The sequence below is a fragment of the Harmonia axyridis genome, chromosome 1 (assembly GCF_914767665.1).
Source record: "Harmonia axyridis chromosome 1, icHarAxyr1.1, whole genome shotgun sequence".
NCBI classification, from domain to species: domain Eukaryota; kingdom Metazoa; phylum Arthropoda; class Insecta; order Coleoptera; family Coccinellidae; genus Harmonia; species Harmonia axyridis.
Genome location: NC_059501.1, coordinates 54,564,108 through 54,581,266, shown reverse-complemented (window position 1 = coordinate 54,581,266; position 17,159 = coordinate 54,564,108). Strand labels below are relative to the sequence as shown.

At 34.3% G+C, this 17,159-nt stretch overlaps 1 protein-coding gene across 1 annotated transcript in view; it reads right to left on the bottom strand.

Annotated features, from left to right (window-relative positions):
- The window catches only part of LOC123671608 (hemicentin-2), a 425,727-nt gene that overhangs the window by 366,968 nt on the left and 41,600 nt on the right, over nt 1–17,159 (bottom strand). The window lies entirely within an intron of this gene.

Genomic DNA, 17,159 nt, shown 5'->3' with positions numbered 1-17,159 from the left:
ATTCATCTAAGAATTATTATTCATTCATCTTCATCTGAACCAATAAGTGTTCATTATCATCAATTTGAATATAGCAAGCAAAGACTTCGTGAGCGAATTCTTCAGAGGAAGTCATCACGTAATGAATTGGACCGGAAGTAACATCGCTATCCTTTTAATCCTTCATCTCTATATTATTTCTGAAGCATCATCTCCAACAGCGAAGGGTACAACTGGAAACTTTCAGGTAGGAACTTAAAAACAACAATTTCTTGGTCTATTCAATTTAAAGTTTGAATCATCATCATTTTCGTTTTTTGAAAATTATTAGTGGTGTGAATTCAATAGTGGATTCACATAATTATTAGTATTTTCATATTTCCATTTTTAACCTATAAGCATGACTTTCAAGAGTATTAGAATGCTTAATTTTTTGTCTTCTTTATACCACAATGAAAATTAACATTAGAGGAAATTCGTCTATCCATTGCAACATCCTACAATACATCGATAAAATAGATGTGAGATCTTCAGCGAACAGGTACATATTTAGCTGAATATTAAAACTGTGAACTTATGGACATTTGACGATAATCCTTTTTATACTAGACAAATCTACCCGATTCGCTGCTAAGGATTCTATAAATTTCAAATCACGTTAATCACCCTATACCTAAAAATGAATACGGATAATACCTCACATTCATGAAGCTCATGCTCCCCAATCGCCGATGTAAGCTTATTTTTCCTACAGTCGAAATATAATTTCCTAATTATCTCATAGATCATAGTCTGTGGGTTTCCGAATCTGAATAGTAAACTGTGGACCAACTATGAGGAATACGCAAGAAGTATTTCGTTTTATGTCGATGACCAAACAACCATAAATCACTCATCTTCTGGCATGGGGAGGCCACATCAAAGTGAAACTTACGCTCAGCTTGGCATCTGTAGAACTATGCCCGCATAATCATGAAATGTCAGGAAAGTTTTAATTGGAATTATTTGCACTACTATCATCAGAAAGTTGGTCAGCATGTTTTTGAAATATTTGTTGAATTAATGCATGAACTTTTCACATAGTTCTTGAATGCCGAATGGTCACCTTCTGCATTGTTGCTTATATAAACATCGATGGGTCGTTGAAAAATGAGAATGTCCTACTCAGCAGGATCAATAATTTGCTTTCGCTTATAGTTCATTCATTTATAATTTCATTTATTCGTTCATTGATTTATTAATGATTGTAATACACAATCTCTGGCAGGATTAACCCAACTAAAGAACAAAGGGCATAAGAAAAACGATATGTCCCCGGTTTCTTGAGATAAAATTCAAATAAAAAATGAATCAATGTCAAGCTAATATTGAGATCTGATATTTTAAATTGAACAATTAAAAAGATCTCAGTGACAAGTTACAGGCTACAGACAGATAAAGTAATGATGAGAACATACTCAGTGTATTAGTTCGAAGTGTTGACATATGGCATATTTTTCTAGCTCTATAGGTCTTGGCAGCAAAATAAAGTTTTTGGAGAATGCAGGCATTTTTGAGAACACCACATATTTTTCGAGCTTAGGTTCAACAGAATGGTATTCTCGTCGACATTTAAATTTATTATTGCCTTGTCTGATCGAAAGCAAATTCTGAAGGAAACCGATAGATGGGTAGATAGATCTACCCAGATAAAAGTTTAAAAAGCTGCACAGAATCAACTGTCTCAATATGTATTAGACGTCCATATTATAGACGCATATTCTAATCTTGATCTGACAAAGATAATACGTCTTTAATGTGGTTGTGTCAGAAAAATCGTGCAATTACTCGTACATCCCATAATTGCATCCCACAGTGACAGGGATATGTTTCACAAGCGAAGGTTTTGAGTCAAAAGTCTCATATTAATCAGAACCGAACGCTTGAGCAAGTTGCCTGTTATTGTGTAATCAAGAACGAAAGTATTTTTGTGTTGAAGAAAAGACATAACATTACACTCCTCAGCGTTTAGAGGATATTTATTTTGTTAACCACTCATACAATTTCAAGGAGAAAAGTCCCAAGCCTTCCATTGCATTGCTGGCACCACCTCGGCTTAATCATTACTAACAACTATAAAGAGAAGTGGCCCGTTATTTCCTTGGGACATTGCAAATACAGGAAAACATTGCAAACCGGATACCCTCGAACTAGCCTTGAGAAACCATGTTCAAATGGAGTTATTGGATAGCAGCATGAGGATATAATCTATTATGAAATAGAATGTCAAAGACTTTCTATGATTCGAATTTATCATCAACAGTAATGACAATATCACCACGTCTAGAGCATTTACACTCAACAAAATGCATCAGAAGGACTGGAGGATGACTTCTCATAATCTTGATGGTTTAGCTTCACAATTGAATTAATCAATTAAGTGCTATTATGAAATGGGATGGATAAGCAAATTATGTGAATATAGTGCTCCACAAAAATTACGGAAGTTCAAAAATTTGGAGACTGTTCCAAAAGTTTCTATTTTTTTTAACAATTATTTAGATGTGAGAAATGTAAATTTCTATTCAATTATCAAACTCATTTTTTACCTGTTTCTTCTCAAGTTCTTCAAACATAGTCTGACAACGCCTTTACATACTTAATATCAGATTGTAGAATTAGGCTTGATCAATTCCTCTCCACAATTGCGACCACCTATGTTCTTGAAGTGTATGTGGAGGCGGTTGATGAGAATCCAAAGCTTCTTGTAGCTAATCCCAAGCGTGTTTGATGATTAATTATTATTATTAATAGGATTGAGGTCTGACGACTTAGGGGTAAGGGCCGAATGCAGAATATCATGGATTTACAGAGCTTGATCGACAATTCTCGAACATAAGGTGGCGCATTATCATCCAACAATATAAAAAATGGCTCAATAGCAATAAAAGAATAATATTGTTAGTGACTTGCTCTATATAAACCTGCTCATTCATTGTAGCATCAAGCAACAACAGTTCTGCATTGAATCAAACGCCTTCCCAAATAGCAACGGTGTAGTATATCCAAAGTCACTTGTAGGAAGCCAGAATATTTCAATTACATAAGGGTTGTTCAAGGTCGCAGAAATTCCTTTGGAATTTATGAAAATATTGATAACAATACTCTCAAATAAACCCCGGTATTTAGCAAATCATCTTGGAAACAAGAATGTCCTGATTTGATTGATCTTATTGGCTGAATATTTCCCCTCGTATTCCCCGTTCCACATTGGCTGCATCTATCACTTCTTGATTACTTTCTAATAATTCGCATAGACCAGTGTGATCCATAGGGGTATTATTGAAATGCATTTTCACGTAGTTTTAGTTCGTTGTGTGACTGATGCTTTTAATGATTTCGACTATGATGTTTGCCAAACTTATATGGCTCATGTAAAAACAGATGAATATTCCGCTATCAAATCTATTCCTCCATTCACTCTCAGAATCAGAATTGATATGACGGGTTCTGAAGAAAACGATTTCGCATCCTAAATATCTTCACTCTACTGAAGAAAAAATTCATTAAAATGAGAACCAACAAATTTTTCATTACATTTTCTGATTTTAGCAATAAACATTCAATTTCTGCACTTGTCGCATAAATAACTATTACGCATATTCATTACTCACTTCTACTTACTTCTTTATATTCAATTTGGTCAATAAGTCAATTCCGTCATGCACAGGTAAGATTGGCATGGTACACCTGGATATTCCAAATTGAGAAATTGAGGAAAATGTCTTCCTTCATATGATTAATGTTTCATTCATTTCCTGATATGGATTTATACTCACTAGTGCTTGCAGTGTGCTGATCAACATAATACAATCATCAATGTGGTCAATTATGTACGTATAGTATTAGAATTTTAACTGAAATCAACGATTGGTTATTATTGGTCGATCGAAGTCATAAATTAAACTATTTTTGAATATTATGTAAGTCTTGTTCGAGGAATATGGGGCCATTATCTCGGCCATCATACATACACAAACCGAATTATCATTGGACGTCACCCTCTGCCTCCATTTGAAATGTACACCATTTCATATCATCGCGAATATTCAATTGTTAAGCTGCAAACCGACAGAATATATTGCCAATAACAATGTAAACCTATACAGCTCTCGTTCCATTCAATCAGTTTCTGATTTCATAACAAAATGAATTCGATTGTGATTCGTGATTGTCAGAATGAGTTGCTATGATGGCACATTAACGTTACGTCAAAACAAATAATCGAAAGCTTTAAATAGATCTGAATAGCCCTCAGAGTAATAAACATAGATAGAGGGGGCATATTTATTTTCAGTAAGCAACTTTTGTCCCCAACATGAACCATCAAATTTGACATGAAGCGCGCGGAAATGAGAACATATCAGTGATACGATATTTCATTTAATTCGCGAGTTTTTCCTCAAAGAACGCACTTCCTATGTGCCATAGTGAATCAAAGTTTCATATTAACTCAAAATATATCGAAATAAATACCTGAATATATCATAAATTCAGAAAACAAACTTCAAGCGCGCCAAACGACGTAAAACAATCAATGAAAATAGGAGAGCAAAAGTGGCCAAACCTTCGATTTCAGCCGGTAGATACAGAAAATAATTTATTTATTTATTTTATTTATTTATTAAACGGCAAGCCAATTTACAATTAAACAGAAAGATACAAAGTAAAATACACGTGCACACATTAATGTAATCATAGGATGAAAAAAAAACCAAAAACAACAATTATAGCCTTCCAACAGCTCTTCTAAAGGAAGCCAAGGGTGAATCAAACAGCTCAAGTTTGTTGCTGTGAGCGTTTGCTGATCTCATTGCCTTATAATAATAATAATAATAATAATAATGTTTATTTCATGATTAGTCTACATTCAAAACAAAATACAGTCATTTTACAATGTAAGAAAATATTGAAAGAAAAAAAAGAAAATCGTGACATGAAACAAACAGAAATCAAATTTTCTCGAAGGTGAGCTCCCGGAGGATTAAACCTTGTGTGAGAATCAAAAAAAAAAAAGTACAAGTTTAAAAGTCTTGACGTAATTTTCCACGAATTCTCAACAGACGGCAGATTAAAGGTGCTACACGAGTAGACTGACGACTCCAGGACTACTGATTCGATCTTCTATGTGTTAAGGTGTTCAAGTTCAGAGCTTCTAGCATTCGTGGGTAAAAGCATTCATCTCTATTCACTCTCAAGCTATAGCCACAGTACCTCAAGAACTTATTTTGGGTACTCTCTAAGAGTTCAATATCAACTTTATAAAGTGGCGACCAAATGACAGAGTTATATTCAAGTATGGACCTCACTTGTGCACAATAGATAATCTTGAGAGAGTTGACAGACAGATCTCTTGCTGAACGGAGAGAAAAGCCTAACATTTTTCGCGCACGAGATGAGGTTTCAACTATGTGATTCTTAAAGGTCATCTTTGAGTCGAAAATAACCCCCAAATCGTTGACTTTATTGCACACTGATAAATTGGTGCCTTTTATTTGGTAACTGTAATCAATAGTCTCAAAATTACGTGAAAAAGTTATTTTTTGACACTTAGCCAAGTTCAGTTTTAGCAAGTTAATGTCACACCATCTTGAAAGGTTATCTAAATCAGACTGCAAACTCCCAGCATCAGATATGGATTGAACCGTTCTAAACATCTTCAAATCATCAGCAAATAACAGAAAGGAACTATTGGTAATAACATTTGGAAGGTCATTAACAAACACATTAAACAACACCGGCCCCATATGAGATCCCTGGGGAACCCCAGAGGGGACCTTGATAGGATCAGACAGTGAACTCCCGTATTTGACATATTGTACTCTATCACTTAAATAGGATTTAATCCACTCTAAGATACTTCCTTCAAATCCTATAGATTCGAGCTTTGCTAGTAATAAACCGTGATGCACCCTATCAAAAGCTTTAGAGAAGTCCGTATATATAGAATCCACCTGCAGTTTATTCTCCAATGCGCCAACAATAGACCTCTGGTAGAGTAATAAATTTGTGGTTGTTGAACGACCTCTGCAGAAGCCATGTTGTCCGCCGGTAACAATGTTTTTGAGGTCCCAGGATAATTTTTTTGATATTAAACAGTCCAGCATCTTCGGCAACTCAGATTGATTACATATACCTCTATAGTTGGTAACATTATCACGAGACCCACTTTTGTGGATGGGTGCTATGAAACTGTGTTTCCAAGAATTGGGAAATATTCCTCTCTGAAGAGATAGATTAAACAAAGAGTGAATTGGTTTTGCTAAAGTAAAAATGCAATTTTTGATCAAATGTAAAGGGATCCCATCAGGGCCGTATGATAATTTATATGGAAGGGTGAGCACCAAATCGATAACTTCTTTAATCTCCACAGTGTAAGAGCAAATGTCAACAGCATTATCATGGGTGTAATGTGGTATCTGATTTACTATAGTATCATCATACACCGTCGAAAAATAGTCCGAGAAGAGATTAACTATCTCGTCAGGGCTTGAACCAGAAACACCATTATAAGTCACACAAGATGGTAGATTATATGTCTTTTTTTATCGTTAACGAACTTCCAAAAATAGCGAGTATTGGATGCAATGCTGTCCTCGGTCTGCAAAATGTATTTACGATAGCAGGCATCACGCAAAATTTTGCATTGTTTCCTTAAATATTGAAACCGCTGATATGCCTCAAGATTGCCTCTTTTATATTCCCTATGAACCAATTTTTTCTCAGAAACCATCTGCTTCAATTCCCCACTGAACCAAGTTGGAAAAGTGGAAGTTTTGAAATACCTTAGAGGAACAAATTTTTGAATAGCTTCATTTGATACTTCATAAAACCTACTCAAGGAAAGATTGATGTCATCGTTCAACATGGAACTCCATTCAATGCTCGCAAAGAAATCGTTCATGAGTGTATAATCACTATTCCCAAAATCATAGTAGTACTCTCCAATTTTCAGATCAGGTATTTTTCTAACATTAATATCAAAGGCAATGGCAGAGTGGTGAATGCTATTTTGAAAAAGCGGGTCAGCAGGGTTATTAACAACTATATCATGGTAAGACGAAAACAACAGATCTAAGAATACATTCCTTGAGTTAGGAACAGAATTCACCTGGTAAAGGTTATGATAACTGAATGAATTAAGCAATATATTCGCATGGGAGTTATCGGGGCAGTCAGCACTGAGGCCAAGTTCATCGTTAAACCAAGTGGTATTCGATAAGTGATAATCCCCGCAGAGCAACAATTTATGATCAGGGTAGTTTTTAAAAATAGTGTCAACGGCGTTAACATGATTAATATAGTATTCAGCATTAGAGACTGGTGCGATATAAACACCACCGATAACAAGATGATCTCCACCAAAAGAGAGCTTAACAAAAACCTGCTCAACATTATTGTTCACCAATTCGACGGATGTGGCAGATATTGAGTTCCTGACAGCTATAAGAACACTACCTCCACGTGTTTTCAACGAGTCAGTCAAATCTCTATCAAACCTGAAAACATCAAAATCCCTTAAACCTAATTCAGAATTATAAAAGTCTTTACTCAACCATGTCTCCACCAATATTATAACATCATAAACCGAACACATAACAGCTTTCTGAAGATCCAGTAATTTTGTACGTAACCCACCAACATTTTGATAATAACAGCAAATTGGACTCCCATTTAGTTTTTTTGAATTATCTTAGTAATTTTGGGGACACCATTGAAGTATTTAACAACAACATTTTCTCCAGCTTTCCTTCTTACTTCCATTTCCTCCTTCAACTTATTCCATGTTTTAATTTGAAGCTGAGTTAAATCTGCATTGACTGATATGGCCTTTCCTCTAAGTATATCTTTTTTGGCTGTGATGACTTTATTGGCATCCTCAGCATCATTGAAAACAACTTTGAGAGCCCTGTGCCCATTTTTATTCGGTTTGCCAAGTCTCACCACTCTTAAAATGTTGAGGTCCTCATTGGTTAGTTCTAAGAATATTTCTTTAACTTTAATTAAGTCCGAAGCTCGATTCTGGGGCTCAGGTAAATTGAAGACCATTACGTTGTTCCTTCTCTTCTGACGTTCCTGGAGTTCGTTAATTATCTCATCTTCTGGCATGGTAGTGTTTGGACCAGTCTGGATGAGGACTTTAAGTTTTTTGACTTCTTCTTGGAGGTCATCAACCTTTTTAATTAGCTTTGGTACAAGTCTGATCCCCATCAAACAGTCTTCACAAAGGAATCTCAGGGTCCTCTTTCCTTTTAGGGCCATAACTTTTAATTCGCTGGCATTAAGGCCGGAGCATTCAATGTTAGCATGAACTTGGCGCTCACAGCTATCACATTGTAGAAAAGGATTGTTATCAGCAATATTGCATTTGAAACATGACATTATGGAATATTTTTATGGTACGCCACTGGTCCCACAAGCTTAATCGCCGAGAACAACTTTTTATGGGTAATCACTATCTTATCCTTCAACACCGATTTCTCCTTTTTTCACCCTTCCTTGAATGTTTATTATCAGAACAAACAATAATCCAATGAATAGAATTCAAAATGAATTTTGGATCGAGTGGAAGGCAAAACTTTTGCGCGACTATCGCTATCAAACTCAACTTTTAATCAATGGATAAACCTCTATTTATTTTAGTTAATGTAAGAGAACATTTGACACATGTATACTCTGTTTGAATTCATTAATTAATATTCTTCTTATTATAAATTCGACAATTACAAAAAATTTCGGATTCCAAATAGTCAAATTTGCATATTTGATCGGAAAACACTCAAATAAATATATTTCATTCAATATAATATACCTACATTCATAAGGATATAGTAAAATTGTGGATTTGAAAATATATCACAATCCAACAACGTAATCTAATCATGTTGGAGACATGTAAAAATTGCTCAATCTATGTTTATTACTTTATGGAATAACCCAAAATCATGACCTAATTTTTTTTAACTGTCTCATATCATTGGGGATGGAGACTTTATTAACTATACTGCCTTCGTCAAATTAAAATGTCAATTCTTGAATATTTTTCCGCATATTCCCATCTCCCCGTCAGCGTGAAGACCCAATTCATCCACAACCTTATCGCATCGATCACCACTCCAGGAATAATGAATACATTATACGCCCGGTTCTCCAGCTGTTTTATCGTCCGATCATGTGGTTAATTTTATGATACATCCCACTAAGACCGCTTGTCTGATCATAGCTGCTTTCAACAAGCCATCATGTACTCAGGCGATGGGTGATAACATGCAACCTACATTTCATGAGTAATAGATTGATTAGAGGGTCTTCGTGAACTTTTCCTATTTCTCAGGTAAATTCTGGTTTTTAATTTTTATAGTTTCATAGGTACATTTTTGATTTATTACAAAAATCGTGAGATTCAAGTACTTCGATTGAATTCCAGAATTCTTTCAATATACATAATAAGAAAATCTTTTATTTGTTTCTCATTTGTAAACGTCAGTTTCTAAAAACACAATATTAATCAAGAAAGTTTATTTTATCAAGTCACTAACTTGTAAAACTGACAGTTAACTTGCAAAATTTTCACAAGTTAGTAGTATTATTTACATTACTAAATTTTGTTTTATCGTCATATATGTTGAAAATCATGGTACAATTGTTATTTCCAATAACACAGATTTTTCCATGTCAGTATGTCAAAAAAAATCTCAGGCTTTCTGTTCCAGGAGGCCGAAGATTTACATATTTTCTGTATAACATGCAAGGCTTGAAGCTGCAGCCATCATCGGTTATGGTGAATCTTCTTGTTGTTAAATTTTTTGTTTGCCGAAATGTCACAATAACGTATTTTCCCATATCTTCTACATCATCCATGTTTAAGGAGAGAATTTCATCACATCGACAACATCCAAAAATCCCAAATATTGTTTCAATTTTAGCCAGCAACCACTGGTCATCAGGAGCATGTAAAAGAAATTGTTCAGCCTCTTCTTTACTTAATACCTTGACCTCTTTTGGCGTATAACGCTCATTTTTTCGTTTCAGAAACGCTATTACCTTTTGAAATCTGCAAATGACAACTAAACGTCATATTTTTCAATAAATTTTTTAACGAAAAGAAACCTTCTTTCATTTCCAAGCAGCTTTCCAGCCTAGACCATTTTGCCCATAAAGTATTAGGGCTGAATCTAGCTGATAGTTGATTCAAGTAGACCAACAAACATCTTCAGTTACCCCAATCACACTATTTTTGTTTTGCCACTTTTTGAAGTCGTCGTATTCTCGCTCGTACCTTGAAGCTGATTTAGCAGGTAATAAACTTGAAGCTACACTACTGGCTGCCTCAATAATTTCTTTTGGTACATTCATTCTCTCTTTCGCCAAAACAAATGTAAAGAAAAATAAACAGACATGTTCATGGCAACGCTTCCATAGCTTACATAGACTTGTCTATGATAGCTTACGACATTTGAGACAAATTATTGAGATTTTTTTGGAATTTATCTAACCTTTTTACAAATGAGAAACAAATAAAATATAAAACAATACACGCAAGGTAACAGGTTTTACTGGCTCAAGGAGGTAACTGACTTGCCTGCGGCTCGTCAATTATATCCTCCATTCGTCAGTAAAAACCCTCTTACCTTGCTAGTAATGTTATATACTATATTTATATTGAGCTATTAATCAACAAATTATTTCTATCTATAACTTACTTAAGTTCAAATTGAATGAATCAAGTAAGTACTCATAGAATGTTAAATGGTAATCCGTTAACATTTTGAATGCCTTATTAAAGATAGATTGTTGCTTCTAGGTCAGGTTAATTACTACCACATATATCAAGTATACTATAAAAATGTGTATCAGGAACTCCTACAAGATTATCTACTGAATATCCAGACAATATTACCTTAATCACCCAATACATAAAACAATTGAACATCAGTAGAGCACAAGAGAGAGAAAACAATTTTGAATCATTGAAGTGCAGGAAGGGAATAGGTCAGAGGTCATGCAATTATCTGGCTCCAAAATTGTTCTCCACATCACACTCCCTGAAGAACTGAAGGATACACCTATCAAAAGCAGAGTCAAACAATGTATTGTTGATGGCGCGAGGAATTTCATGGTAAATATCATCAACCCGAATTAATGTCAACCCGAAAAACATCAATGAGACCAATTGAAAATATCTAAATATCTAGATTGACGACAGAGGACATATATGTATATGTGTGTGCCTTTATGGAATAGGAAATTCACCGATTATAAACACGAGTCCCGAATAAGACCAGGCAACACCCTAAAATGACAAATTTTTGTAGCGTAAAGATTTTGTACATGATATTAAGTTCAATTTTTTTTTCAAATTTGTTGTGAATTTGATGCATTCAATTTCTGTGAAATGATATTATTTTTAGTCACGTACAGAAAATTATTGTATGGAAGTATCTCTGTAGCTTGTTTATGGTTATTTGAAACTGAACAAACATCTAGGATCTATCTACAATACAATGGGTCCATTCAGCAGAAAGATCGGTAGCGTAAGTAGCTCCGCTACTGATAGGTACCTATCAGTTTGGTAAATTTAGTATCCTCTGCTGGACGAGTTGCTCTTTTTCTTGACAGCAATAGGTTCTGTGTGTCCTTCTTGAAGGCTATGTTATGATGACAGACAATTTCCTGTTATAATATCGATGTTCATTTCCAAGTTTGTTTTCGACATTATTATTATTTAATTCTTCAATATATGGGAAATTCCGAGGGAAATTCATTCAGAAAAACATTTCAGAATGTTAATAAACGTATATGTCTCAGTTTGCATTATTATGATATTTGAAATTTGAATTTCGTCCCAAAATCACTGTCAACATGTTACCAAAAAATGGTATAGAATAATTTCGATACCAAATATCGCGACCGCTCCGTAGCAGAAACTGATAGAATGTGTTCAGCAGAAAATTCATATAATATTGACAACTGTTCCAAAACAATTGAGTCTGCTAAACACGCCCAATGATCAATGTTCAAGTGAGCTGATAAAAAATATTATCGGATGCGGACATTTTGCAGCATTCATTGAGCTAGGTAACGAAATAACGAAAGAATATCGCAAGTTTGTTCATATTTTATCATCGGAAATTGATCTTTCTAACATCAAAGACACAGATTTCAGTGGATACAGGGAAAAGTTATGATGAAAATTTTCTGGGTCAAGTTCTACTGAAAAGGTTATAGAATTCTTGCTTTAAATCATTTCCTTCTTTTTTTTTGGTTTCAGAAACACTCGATATTCTTATTTGGATACTTCACTTAATTAGTCCCAGGCCTTAACAGTGAAATCACATTTTTTCTTGAATATTCGACTTAATTCGTCAATACAGTCACCTTCAAGGGTGATGTCTGTACTCAAAGATCCTTCAACTTTTCAATACCTTTCTTGTAGAAATGTTCGTCCTTACTTTAAAAATAGGCTTCAACCTCGGCAATTGCTCCTTCGTTTCAGTCAAATTTATTTCCTTGGAGTATTCATTTGAGGCCTGTAACGCCAGTAATAACTGTGGGTTAGAAAGAAAGAATAAGCTATGTGTTGAAGCTGATGGAATCGCAATTTCTTCAATTTGAACAAGGTTTTAATCGACAAGGAGCATTATGTTGGTAGAAGTGAATTTTTCTCTTTGACATTCATAGTCAATAAAAAATGGTATGGCTCTGGTGGTACCATGTGTACGTTATGCTGGTGACTTATTGAGTTTTTAATTTATTTATTTATTCAGACATGCCATTTTACATTTATGATACTCATGATAAAAAATGTTTAACCATATGCTTTCGTGGTCACAGAGCAACCAATCATCAATAGACTATTTACTTATCAAGGGTGTGAAATTTCAGCGAATTTTATCGATACCTAGGAAACCTCTAATTGGTTCTTATGGGTGTGTCTAGTCCTTTCACAAAACTATTTCATCATCAAACAGAATAACCGTGAATAACTCCGTAGCATGACATTCAATCGAAATGCTTTTCTGTTCGGGTTCTGAAAAACAGATTTCCAGGAAATCGATAATATAAAAACGTTCTAAATTTCACCGAAAGATCAATTATATCTACATGAATTTATCACTCATATACAGAGAAGTCCAACGAAAACTTAACACCTCGATAATCCGATTCAGAAATGAAAATGTGAAAAATCGCTCGGACCTCTCAATATCTGATTGTAGGGGGGAACAAAATTTTTCATGACCTCAACTTCAACCCCCTAACGATGATTTTGAATAGGGATGAAGGGTGTTGCGATAACTGATTTTGGAGATCGTATGGAGTACTATCTGACCCTAAAATTTCACTTCAAAATATCTATCGATAATGAAATAACACAGTGGTTCAGGGACTGAATAAAGGTGATCTCGATCGCCAACTCTAGTTCCTTGGTCAGTGAAATGATTAAGGGTACCCAAAACTACATGTTGGATATCCGTTTTTATCGGAAGAGTGCTCATTTTACCTTCTTTATTGGTCGGTTGAATATCCAAGATTATTTCGTGAGATGTAGGTATACTCAGCGTCCCCAAAAATCAAATGTTTGGGCGGGTTTGTATGGAAATCACTTTATCGGCCTCATTATGGATGGAAATTTTGAATAGAAATTTCAGGATAGAATGGTACTAGATTAGATCTTCAAAATGAGGTAACGCAAAACCCCAAAACCCCTCATCCTCATTCAAAATCGAGAGATTGTACTCACCCCTGTTTGGGGGTTGCAGTTACGAAGATGCAATGAGCGGAAAAGTTGTTTCCGCTCGAATCAGAAATTTTCCACATTTTCATTTTGAAGGCGGGAAAGCGAGGTATAAAGTTCTCGTTTGACAACACTGTATATACAGGGTGTCCGGAAAAATGTTCAAAATCTCTCGGATTCAGATAAATCATAAAAAAAAAGGTGACAAGTTCCCATCATTTTCTCTTTCTAGAGGCCCTCCTTACGGTGATACGGCCTCCCTAATCACGTCACTGGAAATCCATTTTACTGGAATAAATTTCAACCTACTTAATATAATTTAAGAATATTTGATATGATGTACAGTAGCAAGTACCTCTTAAAATACTGCCGTTAAATTTAAATTAGTTCTTTTAGTTTACCAGGGACTGACTAGGTTGTTAACGTGCCTTTCTGTGCCAAAACTGCATAGTTAAGAATCTTTGTAAATTGTCGGAATCAATAATATAAACATGAACTTTCGTATCACACTTTGTTGCCGACAAAAAAAAATAATTCATGGTTCTTTTTAATAGAAATAAAAAAGTAAATTCCTTTGTTATTTCGTTCTTTTGAAAACGGTTCTTTTTATCGAAGATAAACAAGAGTATGTACCTCTTTTTAGCTCAATGTTCAAGCTATCCAAATTTAATTTGTCTACTTTTCATCATACAGGGTGTTGAAAATGTAAGCCTTAAAATGTACAACCTAGTCCGCCCCTGGTAAACTGAAAGTGATAATTTAAATTTAAGGGCAGAATTTTAAGAGGTGCTTACAGAAGAAGAATAAGAGGTTCATCATATTAATATCAATAGTTTGAAATTTATACAACTATAATGGATTTCAAGTGACGTCATTCAGGAAGCTGTATCTCCGTAGGGAGGGCCGCTAGGAAAAAAAAATAATGAGAACTTGTTATCATATTTTTTTTATGTGAATCCAAAAGATTTTTCCTATTTTCCCAGACACCCTGTATAACAGGACCATATAAATAGAAGAATCGCAAAAAAATAATATATGGCCCCATATTTATTTATTTATTTCAGATATTAAATGAGTAATAGATTTATCGCGAATATTTGCTTGGCGTACTATACAGGGTGTTTCATCATAAACTGGACAAACATATATATTCGTGTAAAGGACATCGGGAGAATCATTTTTGCCTTATACAATATACCCCTTTTTCGACGCATAAGCGAGATACAGGGTGTTAAACGTCAATTTTGAGCAAGATTCTTATGGGTGTGGTCAGTTTTGTATAACACTCAAAGAAACGGTTTTTGGTCAAATCTCAGTATTTTTGGGTCCTCTATTCAGAAAAGTTGATGAAATCTGAAAAAAGAATTACAAAATGGCGGAAAACCTGCAACGTTCCTAATTTTTTTTTCCGGTGGTCGAATTGAATTTTAGTTTCTGAATGAATTTTCTAAGAATTTCTGTGCAAAAATTTTTTCAAAAATCGAACACAAATTTTCTTTTACATGTCTACAGCGATAAAAAAATTTCACCCGAAATGGATGAAATTTCGTACAATTGTACTCCTTCAATTATCAATCACGAATATGAAAACAGAATTGTAGAATATCAAACGGTTTCGTTACTACAGCCATTCAAATGTTTCGTTCAAACCTCCAAAAAAAAAATAGAATGGCTTTTTAGAGTCAAAATTATTAAATTATTGCTATTTCCAAAAATTCCGGATGCTAAAATGTATTTATACAAAAAAAAAATCTATGAAACTTAGTTGGGAGTCGAACCCTCGATTCCAACGTAAGTATTAATGAAGAAATTAAGACAGTTCTAACGATATTAATATTCGTTGCTAAGCAACGGAAGTTCGCAGTTCAAAGAATTCTACTGGTTATTTGAATTTCACTGAATATAATTTCGCAAATATCGTGACACGAATTTGTTTGGAAACGAAAATGAAATATTCTGCACAATATCATTTTTTTCCAAAAGAGAATATTTCATTTTCGTTTCCAAACAAATTCGTGTCACGATACTTGCGAAATTATATTCAGTGAAATTCAAATAACCAGTAGAATTCTATGAGCTACGAACTTCCGTTGCTTAGCAACGAATATTAATATCCTTAGAACTGTCTTAATTTCTTCATTAATACTTACGTTGGAATCGAGGGTTCGACTCCCAACTAAGTTTCATCGATTTTTTTTTTTGTATAAATACATTTTAGCGTCCGGAATTTTCGGAAATAGCAATAATTTAATAATTTTGACTCTGAAAAGCCATTCTAAATTTTTTTTGGAGGTTTGAACGAAACATTTGAATGGCTGTAGTAACGAAACCGTTTGATATTCTACAATTCTGTTTTCATATTCGTGATTGATAATTGAAGGAGTACAATTGTAAAAAATTTCATCCATTTCGGGTGAAATTTTTTTATCGCTGTAGACATGTAAAAAAAAATTTGTGTTCGATTTTTGAAAAAATTTTTGCACAGAAATTCTTAGAAAATTGTGTTCATTCAGAAACTAAAATTCAATTCGACCACCGGAAAAAAAAATTAGGAACGTTGCAGGTTTTCCGCCATTTTGTAATTCTTTTTTCGGATTCCATCAACTTTTCTGAATAGAGGACCCAAAAATACTGAGATTTGACCAAAAACCGTTTCTTTGAGTGTTATACAAAACTGACCACACCCATAAAAATCTTGCTCAAATTTGACGTTTAACACTCTGTATCTCGCTTATGCGTCGAAAACGGGATATATTGTATAAGGCAAAAATGATTCTCCCGATGTCCTCTACACGAATATATATGTTTGTCCAGTTTATGATGAAACACCCTGTATATGCCTTCTGGAATTTGATAGAAGAGACGACGTAAAAATCGATATAGTTTTTTTTGTTTGTCTACTATTCCCAATAATGTACTTCAGTACGCGCTCAACATAAAACTTTTGAATAAGCTGTAGGTTTTCAGTTCATGTGTTCCTTTGAGAAAATATCGAATAGAACTGTAGTTGAGGACGTTTCATAAATAACTATACGTCATCCAGATTCTAGAAAATGATTCTCTGACCTTGAGCAAGGAGGATTGATGTGGTAAAACAACCAACTAATATTTGTTCTTACAACACCAGACTGAATATTTTTTCAAGAAGAATTCTTCAATAAAAAACGAAAACCTTAAGCTCGATTTTATTTTCCGCAAAACATCCGCAAGTTATATAGACCTTGTCTCGTCCACCAGAAAAATTTAGCAATTACTGTTCTTCTTCTTGCGAACCTTTACATAAAATATGAAATGGAATTGATCAATTCTGTCTGATAATATTGTCAATATCGACAGTTGAGATTGGTTCATTATGAATGACCGATATACCACCTCTCCAAATACACTATTTGTCTCCCTTCTCTGG